Source organism: Aegilops tauschii, chromosome 7 (assembly GCF_002575655.3).
Source record: "Aegilops tauschii subsp. strangulata cultivar AL8/78 chromosome 7, Aet v6.0, whole genome shotgun sequence".
Taxonomy (NCBI): Eukaryota; Viridiplantae; Streptophyta; class Magnoliopsida; order Poales; family Poaceae; genus Aegilops; species Aegilops tauschii.
The window spans coordinates 457214247-457231160 of record NC_053041.3 but is presented as its reverse complement, the minus strand read 5'-3'; the positions used below and the strand labels follow the sequence as shown (position 1 = coordinate 457231160).

Genomic DNA, 16914 nt, shown 5'->3' with positions numbered 1-16914 from the left:
CCGACGAAAAAGAAAAACGGACGAACGGTTAAATAACGGACGTTCGTTAACAGAGAAAAAACCGATGAACGCGTTCGTTAAAACGAACGGTTCGGTGAACGCTCGCGAAATAAGAAAACCAAAAAAAAACCGATCTAGGGTTTTTTTTAAAACAAAAGGTTTTTTTTCAGAAAACCGGTCACAACGAAGACGGCCGGCGGCAGTACCTCAACGGCGGCTTGACGAGGGGCTCCGGCGGGCGGGGCTCGGGCGCGAGGGGTGCGGGGCTCGGGGAGGGGGCTCCGGCGGCGAGGGGGCGGCGGCTCCGGCGACTCCCGGCGGCGGCGGCGAGGCAAAAGGCGGCGGCGGCGGCGGGCTAGATGCGGGCGGCGGCGGCGGGCTCCTCCGGCGGCGGTGGTGAGGAAAACGGAGGGGGGGCTATTTATGGAAGGGGGGGCTAGGGAGGCTTGGGGAAGGGGCATCCAAGGCGGCGGCGGCTACCGTGGCGATGGCGGACTCCGGCGGCGGTGAGGCGTGCGGGAAGAGGAGAGGGGCGACGGGGCGGGCCGTCGGCTGGGCTCGGCCCAGTCGGCACGGTGCGTTTGTTTTTTTTTAATAAGTTCCGCGAAAAATATTGCGTAGGAAAATAAGTAAAAATCAGAAAAATATGAAATAAAATTTCCCCGTCTAGTTAGAAAATCTAGAATAGGGTGAACATTTTTAAAATAAAAAATAAAGACTTTGAAAACATGCATATTTTTAAATGCAATAAAAATTGCAAATAAAATCCAAATAAATTCCAAATAATGATTTTAACATTTTTCCTCCAGTATTTCAATTGTTTTGGAGAAGTCATATTTTCTCCTCTCGTTTATTTAAAATTGAAATATTTTTCCGGTGAGAAAAATAATTAAAACCAAAATCCTCGTTTGAAAAATCAAATTGAAAATACGAGAAAAATCCCCAACTCTCTCCGAGGGTCCTTGAGTTGCTTAGGATTTATCGAGGATTTGTCAAAATGCAACAAAACATGATATGCAATGATGATCTATGTATAACATTCCAAATTGAAAATTTGGGATGTTACACTAGAGAACTCTGTCAATCACTATCCACTATAAAAAATACACTTGCGTGATGATACGTGTTTGTCACAGTAGGTCACGTTTTCTGTCATGCATGTACATCCATGACGATTTTATGACAGAATCAAGATAGTCATACCTGTGTTGTCGTAGAAGTGTTCCATGACATTACCAAAATTATCATCACAGAAGTGTCCACTTCCATGACGATAAATCGCGCGTCATAGAAGTGCTTTCGTCAAGGGTGACCGACACGTGGAAGCCACCATAATGGGTCGCTGTTAAGCTATCGGGTTCCAGTTTGGATCCGATAACCCATTAATAGCCCGGACCAATGGGGATTTTCCATGTGTAAAATTCTCATTCGCCGGCAGATCCATGTGCCGGCCCGGCGTTCAGACAGTTGTCATCCAGCGAATGGACGGAACGCGCCTATGATACGTCGACACGTGTCTCGACCCAACAATGGCCCATTCAGGTTAAAAGGCCGGGCCTGTCAAAATAAGCGGGCCGTCCCATTAGTGGCCTACTTGAGTCAGTCCCATTCACAAGCACGGCCCATACAAGTTACACACAATCGGCCCATCAAAGGCCCATTCTAGATTTGAAAATTTCCAGCCCATCGCCAGTTTTAGCCCGTTAATGGCCCGCTACGTCTTTGGGCCCAATTACGGCCCGAGCTTCTTTCAGCCCGTTAGCAGCCCATCGTCAGTTCCAGCCCGGAACGTCTTTCGGCCTTTTCTCGGCCCATTTTGCAGTTGGGCCAATTCTGGCCTGTTGTGACTTTAGGCATGTCCTCGGCCCATTCGGTAAATGGTCCAATTCCTAGCCCATTTTGTCTTTCGGCCTGTTAACGACCCGCACAACAGTTGGGCTTTTGACTTTGAGTCCATTAGGGGCCCACGTTCTGCAGGGCAAAATTTCAGCCCGACGCGACTTTCGGCCTGTTAAAAGCCTAGTTCGCAAATTGGGCCTCCTCTGGCCCATAACACTTTTGGCCTCTTAATGGCCCGTAAAGGAAAAGGGCAGAGACAAAATTGACATTTATTTCGGCCTGTTAGAGGCCCGCGGGCCATTTCCATTTATACGGCCCTATCGAGCTTTTGGCCTGTTAACGGCCTGCTAAGAGCCGTTGTTACGGTAGGCCACATCATTTGGGATCCACTAAATATTATTTTGACCAACCCATTTAAGGGAGAAAATCGGCTATTTGCTACTTTCGATATTGGGCTTCTCAAAACTGCCACTCTCAAGATTGTCTTCGCAAAAATGCCATCCAGCCCATGTGCACTTTGATTATCATGCCATTTCCTCTTTTCCATTGCTTTTCTTTTTTCCTTTCCCATTTTCTGCCACCTGAAGAGACCAAAATACCCCTAGGCTGTTTCAACCTTATCTGATGTGTGTGTGGTTGGGTCGGCTTGCTCTGACCTCTGAGGCGCTCGTCCTTGTCTCCGCCATAGCCTGCCGCCGTAGCTTACCGATGCCAGTGCGAGCCACAGCAGCTCACCGCCCTAGCTCCCCCACGCCTGCGCCAACAACTGCAGCTCGCCGCCGCCCGCCGTTGCTAGCCCAAGCCTGCGCGCGCCGACGGAGCTCGCCGTCGCCTCGCTTATGCCTGCTCGAGCTCTCGTAGCTCGTCGCCTTTGCTCGTCCAAGTCTGCACGAGCGGGTATAGCTCGCCCTCGCCTCTCTGATGCCTACGCGAGTCGCCGCAACTCACTGCCCAGGTCCTGCGCGAGCAACCGCAACTCTCCCTCGCCTGCGTGCTGGCAGAGCTCGCCGTGCGGCATGCTAGAGAGGTGCGCCAGCGACTTCGTGTCCCTGAACACCACCAGCACCATGGCGGCATCAACTGGAGGCCCTTTTGATGGTCCGTGAGGAGGAGACGAACGCGTGTGCAGGTGCTGAAAATGTAGAATGCAAGCAACTTGTAAGTCATGTTTTATGTAAGCATTTACTTGTTCTTGGATTGCAATTTGGAAATTACATTAAGAATAGCATGTCACGTTTAGTTTCATGGCCTCGATCAACTGAGCAATACAAGAAAGAAATGCCACAAATTTCAGCCTATAAGCTACTTGCTGCAACCCGTTCTGCTGCACTTGTTGTAGCTTGTTCAAGGAAAAAAATGCCACAAATGGAATTGTAGCGTGTAGTGGCAAAAACATGTAGACCTCAAATTTTAGTATATTGGCAAAGGAGATACACGTAAACACTACAACCATGATTCATAGATTAATGCACGGGAGAAGTTAGTAGATCAGAAAATCAAGAGGCACACGAACAAATCATAAGGAGAAGCAGTGCGTCCTCGCTCCTTTGTTCTAGAGAGGAAGCCAGATAAGTATGCCACACAGATCCACTAGATGTTTCAAAGAGTAAGTGAGTGAGTGCACACGGTTGAAAAAACAAGAAAAGAAGAAATAAAACAGAAGCTCACTAACTTTGACCATCCTTGGCGACGTATCAGTTTACTAACTTACTGATGGCCTTTGCCTACATCATAGATTAATCTGAACCGAGTTCACATCTCACAAAATAAAACGATGGTTCATAGATAAAACTGAAATGAGTTCACAGCTCAAAAAATATAGCTCACGGCTCACGGAAATTGGAGAAACTAAGTTCACATAGAAGAAAACTACTTGTGAGTTCACATCTCAAATAACTGTAACATCAATTGCATAGAGATCATTCATCCAATCTGTAGCTTCCTCTTTGGAGTCAACTTCTTTGCTGGAGCTGCAGTGGACATCCTCTCTGGAGTAGTTGTTGTGCCTTGTGAAGAAGTACCCTCTCCCAGCAAGAAAGCAAGGCGGCTGCACATATATGTGTTATCACAATGAGATGAATATTTTGCTTCTCATTTTTATATTATTCAACACAGAGATATTTGTCATTGTTGATTACCTTCTAGTGACCATGCCTGGGCTGTCTTGTAGTATTTGTTCTCTAGTTGGCCTTTGCGGAGTGCTAGGTTCAGCTGGCCTAGCTTTTGTAACGTTCTTTCTAGGCTTCCTCTTCCTGCAAATTAGACAAAACAATATCTTACCATGAGGTGATAATTTAATCTTTGATATATAGAAATAAAAAACACTTGCCTCTTTTTGGTTCCATTCAGTGGGCACTTGTAACTAGCTTGCCTATGACCCTTTTCACCACATTTCTTGCAAGTCACTGGGCCTCTAATCATTTTCTTCCCCTTAGAATTCGTTAGAGCAGTGCTACCATCATTGGAGCCGTCATTGACACCATCATTGGCGCCTTTCTTCTTGTGGCCACCTTCAAGACACCCTTTGATCCTCAATTTTCTGTTCCTTCCTTTATTTCTTTTTGCAAGTGGTGCCCCCACGGCAAATGGCAGCTCCACTCGTGGCCACTGTGATTTATCTGTCATTGGCTGAATCTCTCTCTCCGTAAGCCGCATTGAATCTGTCCACAGAGTAGTACTCATGCACAAACTGCTCAAGGTCTACTCTCTTTTGTGAGGTCACAAATGCCAAGACATGTTGACAAGGCTTACCAATGTGCTGCCATTCAAGACAAGTACATGTTTGCTGATTTAGCTTCACAATATGCCTTTCACAATTGTTGCTATTGTCCCACACCTCTGCACTCCAATTGGCAGATTCCACAACTTTCAGATGCCCCAAACCTCTTGTATTTGCCCTCAGCTGAACCATAATTGTCGGCAGTATCCGTCCGGATAGAAGTCTTTCTCCAATCCTTCTCCTCTTCCTCCACAAAAGCATGATCATCTCTCTAATCTTGTCAGCTAGTTCAGCAATAGGTAAGTCCTTAATGTCCCGGATCCAATTGTTAAAAACTTCTGCTACGTTATTAGTGATGTAGTCACACTTGATATCTAGATTGAAGACACACCTCATCCACTTGAGAGTATGGTATTGACTTAGCCAGTTCCATACCTCATTTGATTCTTTAATAATTTTTGCCATATGTTCTGTGAACACCTCTTCCCTATAAGCCCTTGCTGCCGGATACATCCTTCCAAACCCATGGAACCTTTTCACAAAATTCTTCATAAGATGGTAAAAACATTCCCTTTGTTCAGCATTCGGAAACACATTCTTCACCGCATTCTCCAAGCCTTTGCACGCATCTGTGCACACTGCAAGAAGTGGAGGGTCTCCTATTGCCTTCTTAAGTTGATTCATAAACCAAGTCCAATTGCCTTCATTCTCAGATGCTATGAACCCAAAAGCAAGTGGATACATCCAATTGTGACCATCAACTGCTGTAGCTGCGGCTAAATGGCCATTCCATCTTCCATTCAATGCAGTAGAATCTATACTTAGATGTGGCCTACATCCTTCTAGAAAACCATCAATGCATGGTTTAAGTGCACAAAAACCGATGAAAATACACATTACCATCTGTTTCTAGTACTTCAATCTCCACAACACTTCTAGGTGACCTCTTCAGTACCTCAGCCTTCCATCTGTATAACATCTCAAAACTCTCTTCCCGTTTACCATAAACCTCCGTGAGAGCTTTTTCTCTCCCCTCCAAACTGTGTCATATGAAATTGTGGTAGAGTATTGTTCATGCAACTTTTTCTACAATTCTTTAGTCCCCATATTGGGTGAATCCCTAAGGATACTCACGGACTTGCTAGCTACCCAATTTTGAGATGGTGTTATGGTCTTCACCCGGCTGCTTGAAATACAATCATGTTGATCAACTAAAACTGTGACCTGTAGATTTAGAATTTTAAAATGAATGGAAGTTGTATAGTACAATAGGACATAGAAATAGACACATACATAATTTCAATAATAAATGGAGGTTAGATGGTTAGCCATATTTCACCTTTATAGTGCATTTATCATCTTGTAGGCTGCCAACAATTCTCTAAGGGCAATCTTCACTTGACTTGCAGAACCCTGTAAATCTCTTCTTATCTGACTTTTCCGTGCCTAGATCAAACTCCTCATTAATGGAAAATTGCCTCACTGCTAACCTAAATTCCTTCATTGATGGGTACATAGTGCCAAGTTCCATTTTTGGGTGGTCCTTATCATATGTAATCACTATTTCATTTGGTATGGCATCACTAACAGGAATGGCAGCACCTTCATTATCACCTGCCTGCTCAACCATTCTACGACCCTTTGGTTCAGTCGTCTTTGATCTCTCTTCCTCATCCTTCAAGCCCAAAATCTCACATAGTTGATCTTCACTCACCAGTTCAATTCTACCTTCATCATCATGCGTCTCTACTATTTGTAAGTTATCCCAATCGACTTCTGGGATAGTTGTTGTTGTTTGTACAGTTGAAGAAGCATCAGTGAATAACAATGGAATATCAGTACCACTTGCCAATGCGGCCTCGGAATCACGTCTAGTTGACACAATTATAAAAACATGAACACAAGATTGAGTTAGCGGTCGTAAACAAGTCAAAAATCATGATTTGATAACGCATATATGTAGTGACTGGTTAAATGCATGTTAACCACCATCCTGAACTAGTACTGTGAAAGGATCGATATAGTTGACTAGAGGGGGGGGGGTGAATAGGCAACTACCAATTTTTAGCTTTTCTTTACCAATTTAAACTTTGCATCAAAGTAGGTTGTCTAGATATGCAACTAAGTGAGCAACCTATATGATGCAATGACAACAAGCACACAAGTAAGCTTGCGAAAGTAAAGGGACGAGATAACCAAGAGTGGAGCCGGTGAAGACGAGGATGTGTTACCGAAGTTCCTTCCTTTTGAGGGGAAGTACGTCTCCATTGGAGCGGTGTGGAGGCACAATGCTCCCCAAGAAGCCACTAGGGCCACCGTATTCTCCTCATGCCCTCACACAATGCGAGATGCCGTGATTCCACTATTGGTGCCCTTGAAGGCGGCGACTGGACCTTTACAAACAAGGTTGGGGCAATCTCCACAACTTAATTGGAGGCTCCCAACGACACCACAAAGCTTCACCACAATGGACTATGGCTCCGCGGTGACCTCAACTGTCTAGGGTGCTCAAACACCCAAGAGTAACAAGATCCGCTAGGGATAAGTGGGGGGAATCAAATTTCTCTTGGTGGAAGTGTAGATCGGGGCCTTCTCAACCAATCCCGAGCAAATCAACAAGTTTGATTGGCTAGGGAGAGAGATCGGGCGAAAATGCAGCTTGGAGCAACAATGGAGCTTTTGGGGGAAGAGGTCAGTCAACTTTGGGGAAGAAGACCTCCTTATATAGTGGGGGAACAATCCAACCGTTACCCCCCAAAACAGCTCCGCAGAGGGCGGTACTACCGCAGGAGGCAGCGGCACTACCGCTGAGCACAGCGGTACTACCGCCCCCGGGCGGTACTACCGTGAAGTTTGGAGGGCAGGAGAGAGACGGATCCGAGCGGTACTGCTGCGGTGGTAGGGCAGTACTACCGCTCATGAGCGGCACTGCCGCTCTACTGCCGCTGCAAAGTATCGCACAATTCGACACGAGAAATGACCCCTCGAGTCGACGCGGTAGGGGCCTGGTACCGCAGCGGTACTACTGCTGAGGACCCACCGGTGGTACTACCGCTGCGGAGCGGTACTGCCACCTGTGACCCCTAAGCGGTACTACCGCTGGGTACCGCGGTACTACCGCTGAGATCAGACACAGCCCAAAGAAGGGGAAGGAGATCTCCATTGAAGCGGAAAGGCTCAGAGGGTGCAAAAAGGACGTGTACGTGTTGATTCCACCCTAGCCTTACCAAAGCGGACCCCCTCTTGATAGTACGGTGACTCCTACGAAACTAGTCCACCAAAAAGAAGCGAAAGAGCTACACCGTCTTGATTGACACTCCGAGGGGAAAGAAATCGTCACGTGCTAAAGGATGAATCTCTGAAATGCTCAAAGCACATGATTAGTCCGCAAACATGTTGTCATCAATCACCAAAACTACATCTAGAGAGATATGCCTTAACAATCTCCCCCTTTTTGGTGGATTGATGACAACCAGGGATTTGCACAAAGATATATCATGAAAGTAAAGATACTTAGAACTACAAAATATAGACGGGCTCCCCCTGAATGTGTGCACCTAGTTAGTAGTGCCTTTGGAATGTAAGACACACACATTCGGATCAACACTCCCCCTATATTTTATAGTCCAACAGCCTAAGCAAAGGATACTTGAGAGCAGGTAATATAACAGGATAGACAAGCCACTCATAAGATACCAAAGTACTAGAAAGACATGGATAAAGATAAGGTAGCATATGTCTTACACCATATGTCTGGAACTTAGGTCTCACTGGCACAAAACCAAACAAAGCAAATGGCGAGAAAACACAACGACAAACGACGACACCAGAAAGCACAAATCCCTAAGCTCTCTCCCCCTTTGGCATCGAGACACCAAAAGGGCAAAGAGCGACGCTACGGCTCCAGGTGAAAGCAAACTGAGGAGCTCTCTCATCACATCCTGGCAGGGTCATCTGCACTGCCATCCTCAGTCGGAAACTGCTCGGTGTCGGAATCGGTCCACGGACAGTGCTGCTGAATCCACTCCTCTTCCTCAGTGATCTGGCCCTCAGACCCACTGACAACGGTCGCACCCAGCTGACGCATGAGCTCCTTGTGACGCCCCCTGGCCTTCTTCTCAGCCACATGAGTCATGTACTGACCATGAGACTCCATGCAGAAGAGCTTCTTCATCTTGTGCTTGAGCTTCTTTGCCCAAGAGGGCTCTGTCCCAGAAGGCTCATAGTCCTCATCGTCATCATTGGCCTCAGCCCCGTCCTCGGTCTCCATGTCAGCAGCAGTAGATGGACCCCCGGATTTAGGGGCTGGGGTGCCCCAATTGTCCTTCTTCCTCAGACGCTTGATCTCATGAGAAACCAATTCTCCAGTTTCCAGCATCACCTGGGGATAGACACGTGCCCAGGCCTTCTCAATGAGCAACATGATGAACGGACCATAGATCGGGCACTTGCGCTCAGAAATGGCAGTAAGAAGTTTAGACCACATAACATGAGAAATGTCCAGGGACTCGCCAGTGTTTGCTTCCTTCTCATGCTGGTAGAAGAGAAGCATATCCACGAGATAGGAGTGGACCATATCCAGATTCCCGATGCGAGGGAAGAGGGTCTCTCGAAAGACACGATGAAGGATTTCCAGGAAGGTAGACAGCTCATAGGTTTCCTTCTTAGTCACAGGGTGAACCTTCACAGTGCAGTAGGGCCAGAGGGCTTGCTTGTGAGTGGAGTTGACATTGCGGTGAGGGCGAAAGCCGACAGGAGTCTCAAGCCCGTGATCTTCCACCTCAAGTAACTCCATGAAGGCCTTCCACTTGACAGGCAGTAACTTGCCATTTGTCATCCAGGTCAGAGTCCTTTCTTCATCAGTGCCAAGATGGACAGTAGCATAGAATTGAGCCACCAAATCTGCATCAAAGTCCTTGTTGAACTTCATGATTCTGAGAATGTTTAGCTGAGCACACATCTGAAGAGCTTCACCAAAGTACTCAGGATCCTTTTCCATGGCATCCGTGTCGATGGAGCGAACATCAACATAGAGATTCTTCTTGGCCTTGATCACATCAAAGTAGATGGCAAACTGAAAGCGGTTCCAGAATGGGCGGTTGACCAAATTGGGTTCTTGGTCTTCCGCATAGGGGTTGCGGCGACGCCTTTCCCAGAACTCCTTGGCAGAAAACTCAGTCACAGTCTTGCCCCTTGGCTTCGGCCTGTTGGCAGGTTTCTTGTGGAGTTGAGGCGGAGGTGCCGCACTTGAGGAAGCACCTGCTGACTCAGAGGTGCGGTAGCGCTTTGATGTTGCACGTCCGGGGTTGACACAGCGAACTTGCCAACAGGCCGAAGCCAAGGGGTAGCGCTTTGATGTTCATCACTTGGAACCAAACACACGAACAGAAGAGCCAACACGAAAGAAAGAGCATAAGCCTCCAAACAAAACAACATGGATCAAACAGTGGTAGGAAAATGATGGAATCGGGCAAGCAGCGGTAGTACCGATGGCCATAGGCGGCAGTACCGCTCCAGTGGGAGCGGTAGTACCGCTCAAGACTGGGAAACGGCGGTTCCTACTGCCGTGGTCAGATCCGGCACTACCGGACTGCCAAATTCAAAAATACTCCTACCAAAACTTAATCCACATAGTCTAGACGCCTTCTCCAAACTACTCAAGCCGGGATTTAGCCAAAAACGAGAGATGCAACCACTATTGCCCCAAAAACGCTAGATCTGAGAACTAGACAAAAAGAGAGAAGGAACAAGGCAATACCGGCATCCATGGCAAGAGGACGAGGTGGGGATCGACTCCACCAAAGGGAATGGAGAGGGATGGCCCGGAGACGGCGGCCCGCCGGAGCCCTCCCGCGACGAGGCGACGCTGGAGAGAGGAAGAGGAACGAGGGGGCGGTGCGAATGGGTATGGGAGAGGAGAAACCTCCCCTGCCCCGACATAACCCCCTGGTCCCGCCCCCCAACGGTAGTACCGCTCGGGTGGGCGGTAGTACCGCTTGTCAACATAAGCGGTAGTACCGCGCACCACCAGCGGTAGTACCGCCCAGCGAGATGCAACTACTAGACAGGAAGGCTTGGCTCAAAAGGAACGGAAAAACAAACGGCACGAAGAGGAGACTAGGACAAGGCAGAGAGAAAGAAAGGCAAGAGACAACAAGGACCAACCACACGACACAACCTCTCCAAGGAGAGGGCGGTGGCCGGAGCCACCTATGTTTGAGTCAATTGGTATGGCACCACGAAGAATTATCCTTGGGCCCATGACCAAAACTCGTCTTTGAAGCACAAGTACCATAAAAAATGGCTAATGTGAAAGAGTTGATCAATTTATGCATAATAAGGGGAGGGAGAGTTCATTAAGAGAACAACACTCCCCCTATGTCCATGCCTACACCTAAACAAGATAACAAGTTGAGTATGGTGGGGAGTGCAAGTGCTCAAGCAACATTGCTCGAATCAATGATATTTAGCTCATGCCTTAACTCGCGAAATCTTGCTTCATCCAACGGCTTCGTGAAAATATCTGCAAGGTTATCATGAGTGTTGACATAGTTGAGCTCGATCTCCCCTCGCCTAATATGATCCTGGATGAAGTGATACCGAATCTCAATATGCTTCGTCTTGAAGTGTTGCACCGGGTTGAGAGAAATCTTGATGGCACTTTCATTGTCAGACCAAAGAGGCACTTTGTCACAAATGACACCGTAATCCTTTAAAGTTTGCCTCATCCATAAGAGTTGTGCACAACAACTACCGGCCGCCACATACTCCGCTTCGGTGGACGAGAGAGACACACAACTTTGCTTTTTAGATGACCAACTTACCAAAGAGCAACCAAGGAATTGGCACCCTCCAGAAGTGGACTTCCTATCCACTTTGTCTCCCACCCAATCGGAGTCCGAATACCCTTCAAGCTTGAAGTTTTCTCCTCTTGGGTACCATAAGCCAAAGTTTGGGGTATGAGCCAAATATCGAAAGATTCGCTTGACCACCACAAAGTGGCTTTCCTTAGGTGTGGCTTGAAAACGTGCACAAATTCCCACACTCAACATGATATCCAGTCTAGATGCACAAAGGTAAAGCAGGGAACCAATCATGGAGCGATATACATTTTGATCCACCGCTTTACCATTGGGATCGATGTCAAGTTGGCACTTGGTGAGCATTGCAGTGGACGCCGGCTTGACATCACTTAGCTTGAATCTCTTGAGCATGTCCTGAGTGTATTTGGCTTGGTTGATGAAGGTTCCTTCTCTTCTTTGCTTTACTTCGAAACCGAGAAAGAACTTCAACTCTCCCATGGAAGACATCTTGAACTTTGAGGTCATGAGTGCGGCAAATTCCTCATTGAAAGCTTTGTTAGGGGAACCAAAGATAATGTCATCAACATATAGTTGGCACACAAACAACTCCCCTTTGACCTTCTTAGTAAAAAGAGTGGGGTCGATTAGCCCAACTTCAAACCCACGATCTTGTAACAACTCGGTAAGGTGGTCATACCACGCACGTGGGGCTTGTTTAAGGCCATAGAGTGCCATATCGAGTTGATACACATGATCGGGAAAGTAGGGATCCTCAAACCCCGGGGGTTGCTTGACATAAACCAACTCATTAATAGGACCATTAAGAAAAGCACTCTTCACATCCATTTGTTGCAACTTAAAGTTGTGATGAGAAGCATAAGCAATCAACAAACGAATAGATTCAAGGCGAGCAACGGGAGCAAAGGTTTCACCGTAGTCGATACCCTCGACTTGGGAGTAGCCTTGTGCCACCAATCGTGCCTTGTTGCGGATGATGGTTCCATGAGCATCTTGCTTGTTCTTGAATATCCACTTGGTTCCAATGACATTGTGGTTCCCCGTTGGCCTTGTCACTAATCTCCACACCTTGTTGTACTCGAAGTTGTTGAGTTCTTCATGCATGGCATTAAGCCAATCCGGATCTTCGAGTGCTTCATATACCTTTTGGGGTTCCACACAAGAGACAAACGCGTGATGTTCACAATAGTTTGCCAATTGTCTACGAGTGCTTACCCCCTTTTGAATGCTTCCAAGCACATTCTTCATGAGATGACCCTTGGTGGAGAGCTTGGAAGCAATCTTGGCGGCACGACGCTCCAATTCCTCCTCGGTGGTGAGTTGAGGAGCGGCCACTTGATCATCTTGAGCGCTGTCTTGAGCTTGTTCTTGATCTTGAACTTGCTCGGAGGAGAGAACTTGACCTTGGGCATCACTTGGTGTGTCACCACCGTCTTGAGCATGATCTTGCCCTTGGTCTTGTTCATGAGGTTGAGGACCTTCACTTTGTCTTCGGAAGCGTGTGGGCCTTGGGTTGGTGATGGCTCCACTTGAGTGGAGCATTGTCCTTCTCCTTCGGCCACAATAGGTTCCTAAATGGGTAGGATAAAACCAACACCATTGTTCTTATGGCTTGAGGAGGAATTTCATCACCTACATCACAAGTGCCACTTTGCTCCACTTGGGAGCCGTTATTCTCATCAAACTCCACGTTACACGTCTCCTCAATAAGTCCCGTGGATTTATTGAGGACACGGTAAGCATGAGAGTTTGTAGCATAACCAACAAATATGCCCTCATAAGCTCTAGCCTCAAATTTAGACAACCGAACACCTTTCTTGAGAATGAAACACTTACACCCGAACACCCGAAAGTACTTGAGGTTGGGCTTGTTACCGGTGAGTATCTCATATGGAGTCTTGTTCAAGCCCTTGCCGAGGTAGAGCCGATTGGATGCATGACATGCGGTGTTGATGGCTTCGGCCCAAAAGTTGTATGGAGACTTGAACTCCGCCATCATGGTCCTTGCGGCATCCATCAACGTCCGGTTCTTCCTCTCCGCAACACCATTTTGTTGAGGGGTGTAAGGTGCGGAATATTGATGCTTGATCCCCTCGTCACTAAGAAACTCATCCAAGGTGTAGTTCTTGAACTCGGTGCCATTGTCACTTCTTATTGTCAAGATCTTTGCATTGTGTTGACGTTGGGCTTCATTTGCAAAGTCAATGACGGTTTGTTGGGTCTCACTCTTCCTCTTGAAGAAATACACCCAAGTGTATCTTGAATAGTCATCCACAATCACCAAGCAATACTTCCTACCCCCAAGACTATCAAAGGATGGAGGCCCAAAGAGATCCAAATGAAGGAGCTCCAAAGGCCTCTTCGAGTAAATGAGAGTCGTGGGAGGGTGAGCCTTCTCATGAAGCTTTCCTTTGATACAAACACTGCAAGCACGATCTTTAGCAAAACTAACGTTCGTTAGTCCACGGACATGGTCCCCCTTGAGAAGACTTTGCAAAGATCTCATATTGACATGGGCTAAACGGCGATGCCAAAGCCATCCCACGTCAACTTTAGCCATTAGGCATGTCGCGGTCTTAGTGGGTCGCTCCGAAAAGTTAATCACATAGAGACCGTTCTTGACATGCCCAACAAAGGCTACTTTAAGAGTCTTGCTCCACAAGAGGGCCACGGTATCAATATCAAAGAAAGTGGCAAAACCCATGATTGCAAGTTGACAAATGGAAAGTAAATTGTATGCAAGGGACTCAACAAGCATGACCTTCTCGATCGTGATATCATGAGAAATGACAACTTTGCCGAGTCCCAATACCTTAGAAGACGAGGCATCACCCCACTCGACATTGGTGGGCATAGATGGAATCTTGTGCACGTCCACCACCAAGTCCTTGCTTCCGGTCATATGATTTGTAGCTCCACTAACGAGCAACCATGATCCCCCACCGGAAGCAAACACCTACAAGAGATCAATGCTTGGTTTTAGGTACCCATTTTGTAATGGGTCCTTTGATGTTAGTAACAAGGGTCTTAGGAACCCAAATAAACCATTCAATATACTCATGAGGAGAACCAACAAATTTGGCATAAACATGCCCATCACTAGCACGGCATAACACATAAGAAGGATTAAAGTCGCCGGCTTTGTTGGAAGGGGTGGCATTGCCCTTCTTGACACCGCCACCCTTCGCATTGTTCTTCTTCTCCTTCGAAGCACCCTCTCCCTCCTTCACAAAAGTTTGCTTGAGAGGAGGAGGTCATTTGGTCTTGTCATTCTTCTTCTTGTTCTTGGGATTGGGTGCGAACCCAATACCCTCCTTGGCCACAACTTCCTTTTGATTGCTCAAAAGGTCGTTGAGGTTCTTCTCACCTTGTATGCATGACACAAGGCCTTTCTCAAGTTGCTCCTTCAACTTAGCATTCTCCTCAAAAAGATGCACATGCTCACAACAAGGGTTAGTAGCATTTGCATTATCAATTAACACCATTTGAGGAAAGGTGGCTTTCTCCTTAGTTAGCTTCACTTGGAGTTGATCATGAGACTCCTTGAGGCGAGCATGAACACCCTTCAAGACTTTGTGAGCCTTGTCGAGAATGTCAAACTCCTCTTTGAGTCTAGCAAGATCAACCCCAAGCTTTGCCTTCTCGGAGTTTAGCACACGAGACACAACAAGAGCATGATCAAGATCTTTCTTTAACTTAGCATGATCATCGTTGTGTGACTCCTCAACAGCCAAACGAAGACCACGCTCTTCGTCAAGAGCATTGGAAAGATCCGAAATCTCATCGGCATAGTCACGACTATGCCCCTCCATCTTAGAGATGGTATCTTCGTGAGCCTCGATCATGTCATTGGCTTCACCAAGTTGTTCCAAGAGAGCAACGAAGTGCTTCTTGGATTTACCCTTGAGTTTACCCATAAAGGTCTCAAACTCATTCTCCTCCACATTTGTCCCCTCATATTCATCAATGCTATCCGTCGAAGAAGGATGATTAATGATGGTAGTTTTGATGTTGGGGGTTACCTTGTTGGTGGCTTTAGCCATGAGGCACTTGGCGGTGATGTTCTCATTGGGTGAGTCGAAGAGAGACATCCGTGGAGTCATCGCAATGGCAACGGAGGCCATGGAAACCGACTCACCATCTTCATCATCGTCATCATCCTCATTGTAATCTTCTTGTACCACCAATGCCTTGGGAGGAGTCTTCTTGGTGAAGTTGCTCTTGTTGGGGAACGACTTGGCCTTGTCCTTTCGGATGAGCTTGCCACCATTGTCTTTCCTCTTCTCGTAAGGGCACTCCGCAACAAAGTGGCTCACATTGCCACAATTGAAGCAAGTCCTCTCTCATTGCTTGCCCTTTGCACCACTTGAATTGTTCTTGTTGAAGTTTGGCCTTGAGTTCTTCTTGCTCCAAAATTGCCTTGAAGCAATAGCCATGTGTTCATGATAGGCATACTTCGTATCTTCGAGGTTGCTCTCCTCTTCTTCCTCTTCATCCTCTTCCCCCATACTCACCTTGGCCTTTAGCGCAAGGTTGGGCTTCTTTACTCTTTGAGAGCGAAGAACCACATTGTCGGCGGTCTTGTCCAAGATGCTCATAGCAACGAACTCATCCAACACTTCACTTGAGGACAAGGTGTGGAAGTCCGGCCTTTGACAAATGACGGAGGACATGGCTTTGTGGTAGGGCATCATTGCCTTGAGGAATTTGCGCTTGATCCAATTGTCATCCGTGTCATTACTTCCATGATGTCGGGGAGAGACCGCGAGTTTGGTTACTCTCCGATAAAGCTCACGAGGTTCTTCATCTTCTTTCATTGCAAACTCATCGGCTTCATCTTGCACCACTTCATAGTTGGAGCGTTGAATGCTTGCGCTTCCCCGATAGAGGGAAATCACTTGTTGCCAAGCATCTTTGGCAATGGTGTAGGGCCGGAGATGAGGAAGATCTTCAGGTGGGATTGCTTCTTGGATGATGAAGAGAGCATTCTCATTGAATTGATGGTCCACGACTTCTCTAGGAGTGAAGTTGCTTTGGTCATGCGGATAGAAACCTTCTTCAATGATTCTCCAAAGGTTAGTGTTCACATGATTTAAATGACGCTTAAAACGATAGACCCAAGAATCAAATTCTACATTCTTCTTAATCTTAGGGGCCGGGCCGGCATGATTCAAATGAGTGGAAGGAAGAGGTCCACCATAGACAAGTGGAGGTTCCACATGGGCAAAGATGCCGGTGCCATTTTTACCACTAGAAGAAGGAGCTTTCTCGCTAGTATCTTCCCCCTTGTCGGAGGTAGCATCTGTCACCTTGTTAGCGGGATCACCCACTTTCAACGGTGTGGTGGAAAGTTTAAGCCCTTCTAAGAATTTATTAAACATGCTTTCGACCTCGGTCGTCATGGAGGTTTTCAATGTGTCCAACGCCACATTGAATTCCTCACGAGAGACCGCGGTTCCCCCATCTCCCATAGACGAGACCGGATTCACACCGGAGTGCTCCTCCACACCGTCTATGACGTCAACCATACTCTTC

At 47.2% G+C, this 16914-nt stretch overlaps 1 pseudogene; it reads right to left on the bottom strand.

Moving 5' to 3' along the window:
• Window positions 1-3268: 3268 nt before the first annotated feature.
• LOC141027261 (uncharacterized) overlaps window positions 3269-16914 on the bottom strand; it is a 71032-nt pseudogene continuing 57386 nt past the window's right edge.